This window comes from Acromyrmex echinatior, chromosome 6 (assembly GCF_024713525.1).
Source record: "Acromyrmex echinatior isolate Ae372 chromosome 6, ASM2471352v2, whole genome shotgun sequence".
Classification (NCBI taxonomy): Eukaryota; Metazoa; Arthropoda; class Insecta; order Hymenoptera; family Formicidae; genus Acromyrmex; species Acromyrmex echinatior.
The window spans coordinates 3,159,084-3,172,716 of NC_141857.1; the positions used below are offsets into that span (position 1 = coordinate 3,159,084).

Below are 13,633 nucleotides of genomic sequence, written 5' to 3' on the forward strand. Positions count from 1 at the left end.
ATCAAAAGTGACATAACTTGAAATATCACCAATAGTTTGTAATTTACTTTGATCAATTAAAAAATGATTAAACAATTTCTTCAAACTTCAATTATTAATATTGTATTAACTTTAAATGTTTTCATGGAGAAGATTCTTTATTTTATTTATAAACACGATACAACTAAAAATGTATTGCCTTTGTAGAAAGTGTTATGATCTTTTTGAAAACCTTAAGAACGACACAAGTGTTATTTCGCGAACAGAAAAGTGAAGTTACATTAGTTTACTTTTGATGATTGTTAGAGTAATCTTTACTTAATTAAGCAAACGATATCGTGCAATGAAGAATAATAAAATTTTGTTTTTTTGAAAGAAAATTTATCATTTAAACATGCACTTAAAGATTATTTGAGATGTTAGATGAAATACTGATAATATAAATTAATAATATATGAATTATTCACATATATCAACTTTTGTATTAGGTGTTGGAATTAATTCGTAGCGTTTTTTAATGAAAGAATGTTATTTATTTCACATGAGCATTAAAAAATACATTAATGAAAGTACTTCCCATCACTTGTAAAACGCTACGAATTAATTCCAACACCTAATAATTGCCTGATATAAAATTTTGGATTCTTCTTCGAATAAAAAGTCAAAGTTCCAACATAAATATTCAAATTTCAAATATTTTCAGATAAAACGTTTTATTTTAAATAATGTGAATATTAGAATCTCGACTAATAGATAAAAAGATTAAAAATAAACCTCACTAGAAAATTGAATTTATTTTCTGCGAAACGATATTTAAAACTAAAAGGAATTGGAACAGAATTTTGAATTTTTTTAAAAACAATTGATTATAAGTCTCTGTAAGGAATTTCCCTTTGTGTAACGGTGCTATTTGCGATCATGGTAATGGGAAAGCGGCGAGTCGTGCGCCGCATAGCTTAATCGAATCGATGTATAAGTAGTTCAATATAAATCGAGTTTCCGGTAAAGGCGAGCATTTACGCGAAAAACGGAATGCCTTTAGCGATCGAAGAAACGGAAAGGGATTAAACGAGAGAAAACTGAAAGATGACGGAAGTCGCCGTTTGAATCCCTTCTTTATCGAAGTACAATCGATAGCGTTTTAAGTACATTGTCATGAAGGAATAACAGTTTGTTCTCTATGAAAGGAAAGGCACTATTGGCGCCGACTGTGGGGTCATTATCTTTACGGAGAAGATAACGATGCGTTCGATTCTATCCCGGAATAATACTATGCCACCTCCTCTGTGAAAGCGGCATGCTTATCGTATAAAAAGCTCTTGGGGGACTTAAACGACGACTTAGTTCGGCATTTTGCATGGTCACGATTCTGAAAACTGGGATATCCGTAGTAAGTAATCCGCGACTCGAAAGAATGATTAATGAAATATAAATCTGAGGTTTCTATTTCGCTGCACGTTTATAGGATAGCTTCTTTCTTTTACCTTCGTTATGATTCCAACAATAAAGGGCATATTTCAATCGCTAATCCTCTAACGCATACTTTTGATTGGATTTTCCCTCGGGGTTACTCGATATCCTGTTGAGAGAGGGAGTTTTATTGTAATATTCATATAGAGATGCATTACATTGAATCCATTTACGTGTAAAATCGAATATGATATATCAATAATTTACAGTTAGTAATATTTAATGTTTTTTTTTGTTGACAAAATTTTAAGAGTCTGTAGTAGATATTCTTTATTTATAGTTTAATATTCCATTTTTTTTTCAATTTAATTGCTAATAATGCAATTATGTCGTATATTTGATCAATTCTCAGAAGATGGATATGATAGATGGCATTTGTGTCAAGACGGCTTTCGTTATAGATGCTCAATATGCTTAGTGATAATCCTTCGCATCAAAGCGACTTAACCAATATTAATTAGACTACATTAATTAGAAATACAAATCTTCTCTTTGTGTGTAAAGCATTTCGTTGTTGAAAGTTTCCTTCAATTAAATATATAAATAACAAATAGAAACGTTAAATGTAGTGTTTATTGTTTGTGAAATATTAAAAATATAAATAAACAATGAAGCTTTCAGTTGGATAATGGACAATTTGAATAAAAGCCAATAAAATATTTTATATATTTATTTAAATTAATATGATTATTTATGTATTATTTCAATAATGATTCTTTTATATAATAATATTATACATAAGTCATGTTTAAAAATATTGTTATTGAGTAATGTTGATTAACATTGAATCATCAATATATTTATAAGCATACATCGCCGAAAAATATACGAAATTAATTTGTTATTAATAGTACGATCATATTATATATATAATTATATATATTCTATTATATTGTATATAATGTATATATCGAGTAACAATCGAAACATGGTAAATAAATTGTATCTACGTGATAATTATCAAATACCTAATTGCTTGATCGAATCTATTGTAGTAAATCACGCGGAGTGATTGCGCGCGGGACTGAATTTAATGAGATTAACAGGATATTCGGTGTGTAATCTATTTGAGTCCTTTGAACAGGATAACTGATTATCCCAGTAGAACATTACACGCCAATCGTTGTACACGATTTCTTCTTTTCGTCACAGTTTGAGAGTTACTTCTCCCGAGTGTGCAGTTTCATTGTGTGCCTTAATTTAATAACTGAAATAGTATTTCTCTAGTTATTCGTACGTACGTTCGTACTTACGCTATCCTCGTCTCCGGGCGCTTTTATCTGAGGATTTTCCACGGTCTCGTTACAACAAGAAGCGCTCGTTGCAACAGGAAGAGACGTAGAAAAAGACTTCCTCTGCCGGCTGATAAATTAAAAACGAGTTCTATACTTATCCGGACGGAACCGCTCGACCGCCATTTCCACCACTAGCCTTTGTAAGAGCATTAGCACCTTGAATCTAAAGGCTTACGTTCCTCGGTCGCCGAAGTATAAATCTACCTCTGTGAATCATCCCGAACCGGTGCTAGCGGCTACTCCAGTGTTGAAAATCTTTTCTCATACTTGGTCGTTCAAACGAGGCGCAAAGTATTTTTTCTTGGAAAAAATAGTTTCTGAACGGACTCGATGGCTAAAATACACACACATACACACATACACACATACAGTATATCCAAACAGTTACGAAATTCCCCGGTGGGCACGTCTTGGCGGCGCGGGCGGTTCGTACTACCCCTCCGGTGTAATATTTCGAAAGACCTTGTCTTACGAATCTACGTTAGCGCTAAGAGATTGCTCCTCATACTCCTTTTTACCCACGACCGCTCTCCCCCTTTTCTCTCTCCATTGTAATCATGGAAACAATCATTCTCTCTCTCCCTGGCTCCTCAGTCCAACTGCGCTCTCCCCGCTTTCTCTCTTTCTCCCTCTTCTCTCTTTCTACCATTTCACGGACAATCCCTACGCCGCGTTCAGTATTTCTCGTTCTCTACTCTGCCACTTCCGCCTCTGTTCTTCGTCTGTCCGTATGACCGTTCATTTCTCTTGCTCTCTCTTCGCAAGCACTGCGGAATTCAGTGTGTCTCGTTCTCTCGTTGCGCTGAAGGCAAGCACAACGTGTTTGTGGCGCGAAGTGCGGTGTGCTGATGGCGAAGGTAATGTGCGACTGATGGTAGTGGTGGTGAGGATGCTGGTGGTGGTGATGGCGACGGCGAGCTACCCTTTCGCTCGCCTCCGCAGCAATCACCGATTTGTCTGAATAAGCCCCGGGCAAGTATATGCTCATGCTTACCCTGGGGAAACACCACTTCGGCCAAACTCACACTCTCTCTCCCTTTCTCCCAGTCTTGCCTGTTTGTGTCCTCTTCGTCGCGCCAACAGTCTGCCTAGCTGGCATATCCCCGTTCTCGTTTTCGGCATCTCTGAAAATGTTCCCATTCATCGATGCTTGGTGGAAATATCGGTAGGAACAGCCGGAATATAAGCTGCAGCAAGGGAGAATTGAGGTAAAGGAATGAAAAAGGAAAGACGCCATCCAAGTTTCCTTGTGTATTGTCGTCAATGGAACTGGTAGTAAGGAGGGAAAGGCAAGAAAATGCGACGAAGTCGTTCGTACTGGTTTTGCTTAAGGACAGTTCATAACTCCTTAACAAAATGAATCTGTGATGTTATTATAGTGATTTTAATTATAATGATACAGTGTACAAGCCTGTTGATTTCAATAAAATGTGAAATGAATTAGCTAATTATTATATACAGGGTATTTGTTAAAGAAAAGTCACGAATATTAAAACAACTTTGTATAATAAATCAGAATATAGGTAACAACATCACTCACATAATGCCTTTAGCATGCCGTGACGCCGAAAGTGTAAATTATAAAATATTTCATGATTACGCTTTGTGATGATAGAAGAAAGAAATGTTCTGTCGCGACTACGTTACATAACCCGTGTTAAGTTCACTGAACAATAAGGAAGTGAACATTCTCTTGAACGGGCAGTGAGATATGACTTAGTAAACTTGCAACTTCGCTCAACTATAAAGGACGATATCTCGCGAGAGAGAAGGTTGACGGTGATAAATGAATCGTCATAAGCAACTAAATTCGTCTCGACGTGCTTCTGAAAACGCCGCTATTCATATTACTGTATTCACATTCATTTATGATCTCAATCTTCTCCCATTTCGCGTGAATCGTCTGAAGTGTAATTGGATTATGTACGGGTATCGAGAAGCTTTCGTGGATTTATGTTTATCGGATATTTGCTATTGTGTTTCGCCGGTCCAAGTACCTATACACGTCTATCCTATTTCACTATTAGTCCTCTCGATAATAGATGATCTTATGTGAATTGATTCGATCCGTTTTGAGCTAGCCAACATCCACAATTACACGAGTGGACAGTTAAATCAAATAACGATGTTAATTGATTGAGTAACGAATTATAAATACTTTTATCGCTACCAATATAAAGATATCTTTTAATGTCTGACGTTTTTTAGAAAAATTAATAAGAATTTCTTGATTGCATCTAAGATGTGAGATTATAACGAAAAGAGAAAATAGTACAAACCTCCTACTTCACGCTTAGTCTCCCTTCCCTGAAATACGGTAGAATCGTTTTGATTTCTTCCGAGTGCGCGTTTCGATTTTGTGCTAAGGCGCAAATGAGAACGTTTAAGGGATCAGAGCTGTCACGTACACCTCACAGAAAGATATCACCGTCCATTTTTTTCTTGATCCGTCTTTCGCGTCGACGGAAGAAGAGAAAAAGAGATAGACACAAGTCTGCCGCCCTGCATCTCGGCGATTTGCCTCGTTTTACTTCCTTGAAAAGGTGCGGCGGATACTAAAAGCTTCAAGCTTGTCGGTGCCTTTTTTTCGTTTAGGTGGAAGGCTTTAGAAAGATCGGTCGAGACGAGCACAAGAATAGTAAGAAAACACTGAGGAACTCTGCTAAGATAAAGCGCTGAGAGAAAGAGCTGCTGGTAAAGTGTGGATCAGAGTGTTGTGTGTGTGTCTGTGTGTGTGTGTGCGCGCGTGCGAATTTTTATCTACTTGTCGCGAAAGGCGTTTTATAATCTCCTGAAAATTGCACGCTTTTAGGATCGTACTTTTGTGTTGGTAGCTGCCTCCATTTCCTTTCATCCATTATGATTGTCTTTTAAAGTTGGCTTCCTTGCTAATTGGCAATATTCGATGAATGAAACTTTCCTGGAAAGACATCCGATTAGCTTAAAATATTAAACGCAAATAATAATAGTTTTGCTTATACAAATTATCTCGCAATCATTATATAAATTATCTTTTTGCATTTTCTTTGCATTAATAAATGCACATGTAATTTCGTGTTTTATATTCTGTGTTTTATGTTTATAACGAAAATTTTATTATAATTATTCAAAATTTATAGCTATTTATTAATTCAAAAAAATAGGGTCTGTAATATATTTTACATATTTATATTATCAAACATAACGCTATTATCAATCGCATGATGTGCACGATGAATATCAATTTGATATATACAAAAAAAATTCATATCAATTCTCGTTTCTATATATAATTTTATTTGATCGTAATATAAGAAGTTTTAATTATATCATTATTAATTGATTTTATACATAATAATAATTGTTAATTATATATAAATTATTTAATAATACTTTTTATTATTAATTATTTAATAATACTTTTTTTTAATGAAAGTTTTAATTGCATAAATCTTTTTCTTCAGGTAATCCTATATATATATTAAATGTAACATCCATTTATGAAATAATATTTATCTTACTTTATGGCAGAAAAATATGAGAATTTATTATTATTACTATTTTTTCATTTTTATGTTTCGAGAAAAGTAAAATTGTGTGAGCTTAATAAATTAACAAATTAAATTTATTGTCATTTTTTTGCGCAAAGTTATTTTGTTAAAAGCATAATTCTCATTTTATTTTAAAATCATTAAACTTTATTTCTTCTGGAACGTAAAAATTTGGGACAAAATAATAATAGAATAATAATTTACATAAAAATTTTAATTAAAATAAAGATTGACTTTTTATTTAAATAAACATTAGAGATGATTAATGTATGAATTTATCAATGTGATTTTTAAACACAAAGAATAGAACATTCTATGTACATTTATGAACCATTATATCAAATTTTGCAAAATAGAAATAGCATAACTATGTTATATCTCAATGGATTATTAATACAATTATTGTAATTCTACACCTTGTATTTAGCTATACGATTTACTGTTTAATATATATATACACATATATTTTATACACGTGTATTTTTATATAATCTTTGATTCTTTAATAAATATTCTATTACATGGCATGTGATATTATAAATCGAATTTTAGGCTCGTATTCAGAATGCGCTTTTACTTCTGAAATTCTATATCTGTAATGGGTATATGTAACGTGAATAAAGCTAAATGCATGCTAACATTGTAATAATTTTGAATACGAGCCTAATTTTTTATTCTATTACAGGGGTGGGCAAAAATATATTATTAAAGTACTTACTTGAAATACAAAATACAAAATACTGTTAATCTTAATATTTGAAATATAAAATTCTAATTGTATTTGAAATAAGCTCGATCTTATCTATCACGAATTATAAGTTCAAAATAAGCTTGATACGTTACGTATTTCGTAATACGACAAGTAGTCGGCAGAGTTGGCATGCATTACTTTTTATAATAAACAATTTGGTAATGACGTTGCAATTTTTTATATTTAAATGCTAAAGTTGTGCCAAGGTTGAAAAAGTCATTGAAAAGCTTTTCCAACCTTAGCATTTAGTTATAAAAAAATTACAACGTCATGTTTATTGTAAAAAGTAATGGAAAAAGAATGACACTTCCCAACTCTAGTCGGTGACGGTAACCTTCGGCGTATTTGTTTTTTTATATGAGTGTATATCGCTTGTATTCTCCGCATATCAGCGCATTATTATCTCTCGAAACATGTATAGTGAGTACAAAAAGTATTCGTATAGAGAAAATATTTTGTAAAAAAAACTTTATTTTTAAAAAGCAAATATTATCCAGCAAGAAATGAATCATCGAATTGATGTAAATACTGATAATTTCAACATCAATTTGACGTCGTTTCGATGTTTAATTAACGATCATTTGGATAATTAACAATTTATTCATAAAGAATAAAATAGACTGTATGTTCCTTAAAATTATATATCCCAAAAAGATATGTAATTATACAAAATATATTACCTGAAAAATAAGCGAAAGTTAAAAATTGTATTGTTTGAATGCTCAAAAAGTATTCGTACAGACGAGAGCTTCTAAAATCAGGAATACATGCGAAGCTCGTTTGTTTATGTTAGAACAGAATGTATTCATTGTATAAAATTGTTAATTGATGTTTATTTTTTACAAATAAGACTTTTTTTGTAACAAATTTCTCCGTACGAATACTTTTTGCTCTCGCTGTAGATCACAACAAGAAGAAGACAACGTGATTATTCTTTTTAAGAGATTAATTATAATCAACTCGAGAGTAATTGATCCGACGATTCATAAGCTAATCGACGCGATAACTATTTATCGAAGTAGGTATTTTGCGCGATTTGATCGGTTGAAGTGGAGGTCGAATGGGAGTTACAAATTATTATTCCATTGTAAAATTTACGTGCGATTATTTCTTTAACGATGCTTCGAATGTACCTTGTTTTTTTTTCAATTTAAAATATAATTTGTTTTTACTATTTTTGAATTAAAAGCGCAGAATAATATTATTGGATCGGGTGAGGCGGATAGGAGTGACGTATCGATTATTTATTATTAGATAACACATGTATTTCGTGGAATTTATGTATTGCACGTGTAACTGAATTTCAATCGTATATTTTCGAACGGTTTATCGTGTCTTAATTAGTCTTCAACTCGATTTCATTAACCACGTCGTATTATACATTGGGATAAAATTGCAGACGTCGTGTTCGATTTTTTTGATCATTATCGAGATGTACATGTACATTTGCGAATGTGGAATCGATCGATTCGGAGCGACGCGTTTTTAATTAGTAAGTACAATCGTGATTAATTCCCCAGGTTTCGATAATTATCAACCGCGTGATATGAATTTCATGTTCGGACATCGACGGTTGCGTTCATTTCCGAGACGCCGAACTCAAGTAATGGAAAACTGTGATGTAATACGATAACAATCGTCTGTTAATAATTCGTTGAAAATGGAAATTGAATATTCCTCATACATTTACATATTTTATAACACGTGAAATATCTCCACGACAATTTGGCTGGCAAACACTGCCAATTCAATATTTTTTGCGACGTCACAGTACATTGTGTTTACGTAAAGCCGTTTTATTTATCATTCAAGCGCTAACGGTGTTTTATATGATCCGTCTTCGCATTATATTTCATGTTATTATCGAAATTAATTCTGAATCTATCAGCATCACAATATTTATTTAATAAGTACGATTGCAATTAGTTTCGTATCGTGATATTCAATGGCATAAAGGCATGTCCTCACTGAAACCGAAACTTTAATCGACAAAGCCGATCGGCATGTTGGCTTCAATTAGTTCATTGAAGTCAATATACCAATTAGCTTTGCCGATTGAACGACTGGCTTCAGTGAGGACATGCCTTAACCTAACATAAATGCGACATATGTGCATCGATGATTTATCAAAAGCCTCTATCATCCAACATTCATTGCGCGAAACGTGATTTGAGCATGTATAAGTAATCTGATTTAATAAAATCTGAAGTGCCGTGTAAAGTACGGACAGTTATTGTACTCTGAAAATTAGTACCGGAAATGTGAGATCATAATTAACCGTGATTGTTTTTATGCAGTGTTATGCGAGTGCAACGAAACCTGACAACCATGAGGAGAACCTTGACATCCTAAGAGCAGGAAGAGGACTGGGAAAGTGCTGGCGGAACATTCTTGGGGTGAGTAGAGAATCTATCATTAATTTTAACATTAATCTTCTGAAATATTACCTATTTTGGGTATTGTATATATAATTTCGATATGTTTTTCAGTCCATTGTAATCGATATTATAACTCCGCTGCTGCGCATTGTATTGGTGAGTGTAAATTATCTTTTATTTTGATAACAAAAATTTGTATTTATTTAAAAATATCAGATATAATGTATATCAAATGAACGTAAATTAAATTAAAGCAAAAAAATATATGTATTATATATTGAATTAGATGAATTAGGATTAGTTTGGAATGTTTAATCTTGGAATTTGTATAACTTGATTTCTTTTTTAAATGACGATAGAACATTTTAAGATCAATTTTTTAATATGTAATTAATTACTCATTATTTATTTCCGCGAGAATCCGAGGCAACATTTTAGAGCATATTCTGTAGATTAATTAAATACATTAGTTATATTTGATTAATTTCTTTATTTAAAAAAAAATATTAATGTAAACATAAAAATAACTATTTAAGGGACATATTGTGTATAATAAATTTCGAGAAATTTTATATCAATAACTACAACTGAAACTTTAACTTAGTGAAAGTAGAGAATTTACCAAGTCGAAAATTACGTATTCCGTCTGATCATTTTCAGTCTTAACTACTAAACTTTGTCATTTCAAGCGCTGAACGTATATTTACTTAAGTAAACTAATGCAAATACTAACAAATCTTGATTAAATTTTCTCAAACAACACATATAAACAGAAATATTAAACGAGATATCTACAGTCACGTATTATGAATAACGAATACATAATTCTGAGAGAAATAACAGTTATGTTTGAATCAGTATCGATTTTCGATAGGGATATGAACAAACTTATTATTAGTTCAGCATCGTAGTTTTCATAAGACAAATAAACATAGAGATTGCGCGTTCATAACATCGAAATCAGATTTTTTCTAAAATTCTATTGATTTTATTTTCAAACAATAACATGATGGCGAAAGGCCATTTATTTTTTCAAGAAGATCCAAAACTGAAATATCCGAAATAAAGTTTACATTGAAAAAAGTTGCACATTCGACGTCTTGAGCCGCGATAGTGAATCGCGTAAGAAAATATAAAAAGCATCATGAAGATTTTTTATTAGTGATATATTGACAAAGTCGGATAAGCCCTCCCCCTCCCGATATCAATTATACATCTGCTACTTCGTTTTACAAAGATTAAATCCTCAACCTCGCATATACGTGTTAACGTTTTACGCTGCACGTACAAACATGAATACGTACATTCACGCGATGGACAACCATTTGCTCGTCTGCTTTTCGTACTATTTCGGAGAGAGAGTGGCATTTCACCACAAGTTGTATTTAGTTAAAATTGTTAAGCAAAATTAAGTAAATTTAAATTTATTATTTGTCTTTTCTATCGCAACTTTACGCTATTCCTTTTAATATTTTTATCTCTAAATATATAATTTTTATATGAAAATATATTATATATATTTGTTTTTCCACAACGGTAAAAATGTTCTTTATTTCTAGACAAACTTTTCGTTTACTTTGATGCACCTTCCTCTACTTTTAACGTGAGTTTTAAACGATGTGCATACTAGAAAAGACTTGAATTATCTCACGACGTTTTGCATGTAGAAAACGTGGAGTGAAATTTTACCTTTAATAACTAGCGTCATGCGCGCATGGTTTGTTCGCTAAAAGGCACGCTATTATTACAACGCTTCTTTGTGGCCACGTGCATAAAGCGTTCTTATTACTATCTATCCATGGTGTACAAATATGCGAGTTTGTTTGTCGACGGGATACAGTGCAATATGATGCACTGTATAAAAATAGTACACGCACGCGAATATGTATATATGTATACATATATATATATATATATATATACATACAAGTATTACTTGTATATAAAAAAAAAATTATTAACCGTGTGCGTGCGCCAAACGGTAAACAACTATTGCACAGAGTGTTTTTGGGCAAACCGCAAAGTGTATTCGATTTTTGTTCTATTCGTGTAAAACTACACAGGACGCGGTGAAAAAAAAAGGAGAAAGAGAAATAGGAAATAGAAGTATAGCGCATATAATCCGCGCATGAAAGCTCGCGAATAGCATTGTTGAAGGCGCATTGTTGTTATCCATGTGCATATCTCGTACTTCGAATGAATTACTGAATCGTAAACTACAAGACGCTGTAGAATAAATTAAACAGGATAATTACGCTGGCTGAACATTAACGCCGCGGCAGTATTGCGAATATCGGGGGGGGATATTATATCATCCAAACGTTTAATTAAGCTGCTTAGGTGCTATTCAGCATTCTGGAAATACAAAATGTTATTTAACACGAAAAGTCCTTAAAATATACAGGGAATCCAGACTTGTTAACTTTTCTTATTAATCGCGAAATATAACGGTATCAACATGGCGCTTTTTCGTACGAAATTAGAATGCTACCGTAACCATTAACCTTTTTCCCCACTTTATTTAACTTTTTCTGTACTTGCACATGATATTATAACAATGAAAAAATATTCTGTATTCATTTCATCAATTATATTTTCAAATTCGTTTTATCTTCCACATCTCTTTATGATTGCGCTATTTGTTTTTGGATATATAGTAATTGTTTCGTGGAAACCATACTAATTGTAATTTAAATTTTTTTTTATTGGGTATTGTTTTGTGCACTTAACGCTCTCTGAGTTTTTTATATTTTTTAAAAATCAATAGTGTATATATACTTTAGATTAATGTTTCACAATTTTTGAACGAAATTTAATTTCATATTATTTTCCCATTTTACTGTGCACTTTATTTTAGCTCGTTCGATCGGCAATACATATAACAGTTTTCTACAAAATTCGTTCAATCTCGCATATCGCGGCGCCGCTATAATTAGCGATCAATTGATAAAGACGCATTCATCGAGATTACAGACTGGCAAGATCAATCCGCATTGTGGTTATCGAATTTTATTTTGCGGACCGTCGCGTAAGTATAGATCAGCAGCTGTTAAAAGTACTATAGTTATAAAATAACACAAAATAATGATGACGCGCATTTAACCGCACGTAAAAGCTTTATTCCAGAGAGAAAAAATCACCCGTGCGACGTTCAATATGAGTTTCACATCAAATCATATGCCACATTCGTTCGCGTGCCCGTAGCACGACTTTGAATTCTAATTAATCATTTCAAGCGATACTTATAAGTGCAATCGGCATCGCGACTTAGGAATGAAATATTTTTCAAAAAATAAACATTTGTATGTGTACTGCTAATAATTCATTTTTTACGCATGATTATTAAATACCTTATACATTACGTTGCAAATTGCATTTGCTATTGATTGCATTTACGATTGTATCGCTGTTTTTTTTTCTACCGTTTGCTCTCTTTATTTTTCGAGTATTCTCAGGAAGACTCAATATGAAGTACAAAAAGTTATCTTGATATTTCATATTAGCAGTTTGCAATGCTAACCCGTGGTAACGTATTCGAATACGCGCAGAAGAAAATTATTCTGGGCGTTACTGAGTTTACGCTTAAATGATGTAAAGGAATTTTTATTTTTATACCATTTTTTTACTTTAAAAGTGACACAACTCAAAAAAATGAAGTCTTTCAAATAAAAAGAACATCTATTTTTTATCTTAACTGAAAATTATTAGTCAAATAATACTCGACAAAAGAATATACTTTTAGAAAAAAAAGAAATGATTAATAAATGTCATTTTTGTCACTTTTTCATTTCACCTTTAAAAAAATTTTTGAGGTTGTGACGAATCCTACAAAATTATAACAAATTTGGAATGATACATCAAAAGTATAATTTAAAATATCACCAACAGTTTAATATTTATCTTGATCAGCTAAAATAACTAAATTTAAAATAAAATAATTTCTTCTTTAAATTAAAATTGTTTTAACACACCAAAATTATTTTAACTGTAAATGTTCTCTGTAGAACATTCCTTTTTATTTACAATTCAAAATATATCACTCTTGTAGAAGGTACTATATAATCTCTTTGAAAACTTTATGACCGACACAAGTGCGTTTGGCGGATAGACTGTAAAGTTTACTTTTGTTTAGTAAATTAGTTTATTTTTAATAGAATAATCTTTATATCTAACTCATTTACGGTAATAATTAGAAAATCAAATTTTTCATGTCACTTTTGAAGTAAGAAA

General features: G+C 32.0%; 2 protein-coding genes across 2 annotated transcripts in view; one reads left to right on the forward strand and one right to left on the reverse strand.

The window, feature by feature from the left end:
- The window catches only part of LOC105145410 (lachesin), a 58,716-nt gene that overhangs the window by 13,099 nt on the left and 31,984 nt on the right, over positions 1-13,633 (reverse strand). The gene's annotated exons all lie outside the window — the stretch shown is intronic.
- Positions 9,323-13,633, forward strand: part of pygo (pygopus family PHD finger) — a 91,555-nt gene continuing 87,244 nt past the window's right edge. Inside the window, exons 1-2 of the mRNA XM_011054915.2 lie at positions 9,323-9,421; positions 9,515-9,559. The gene's annotated coding sequence lies outside the window, so the exon portion shown is untranslated. The remainder of the gene's footprint in view (positions 9,422-9,514; positions 9,560-13,633) is intronic.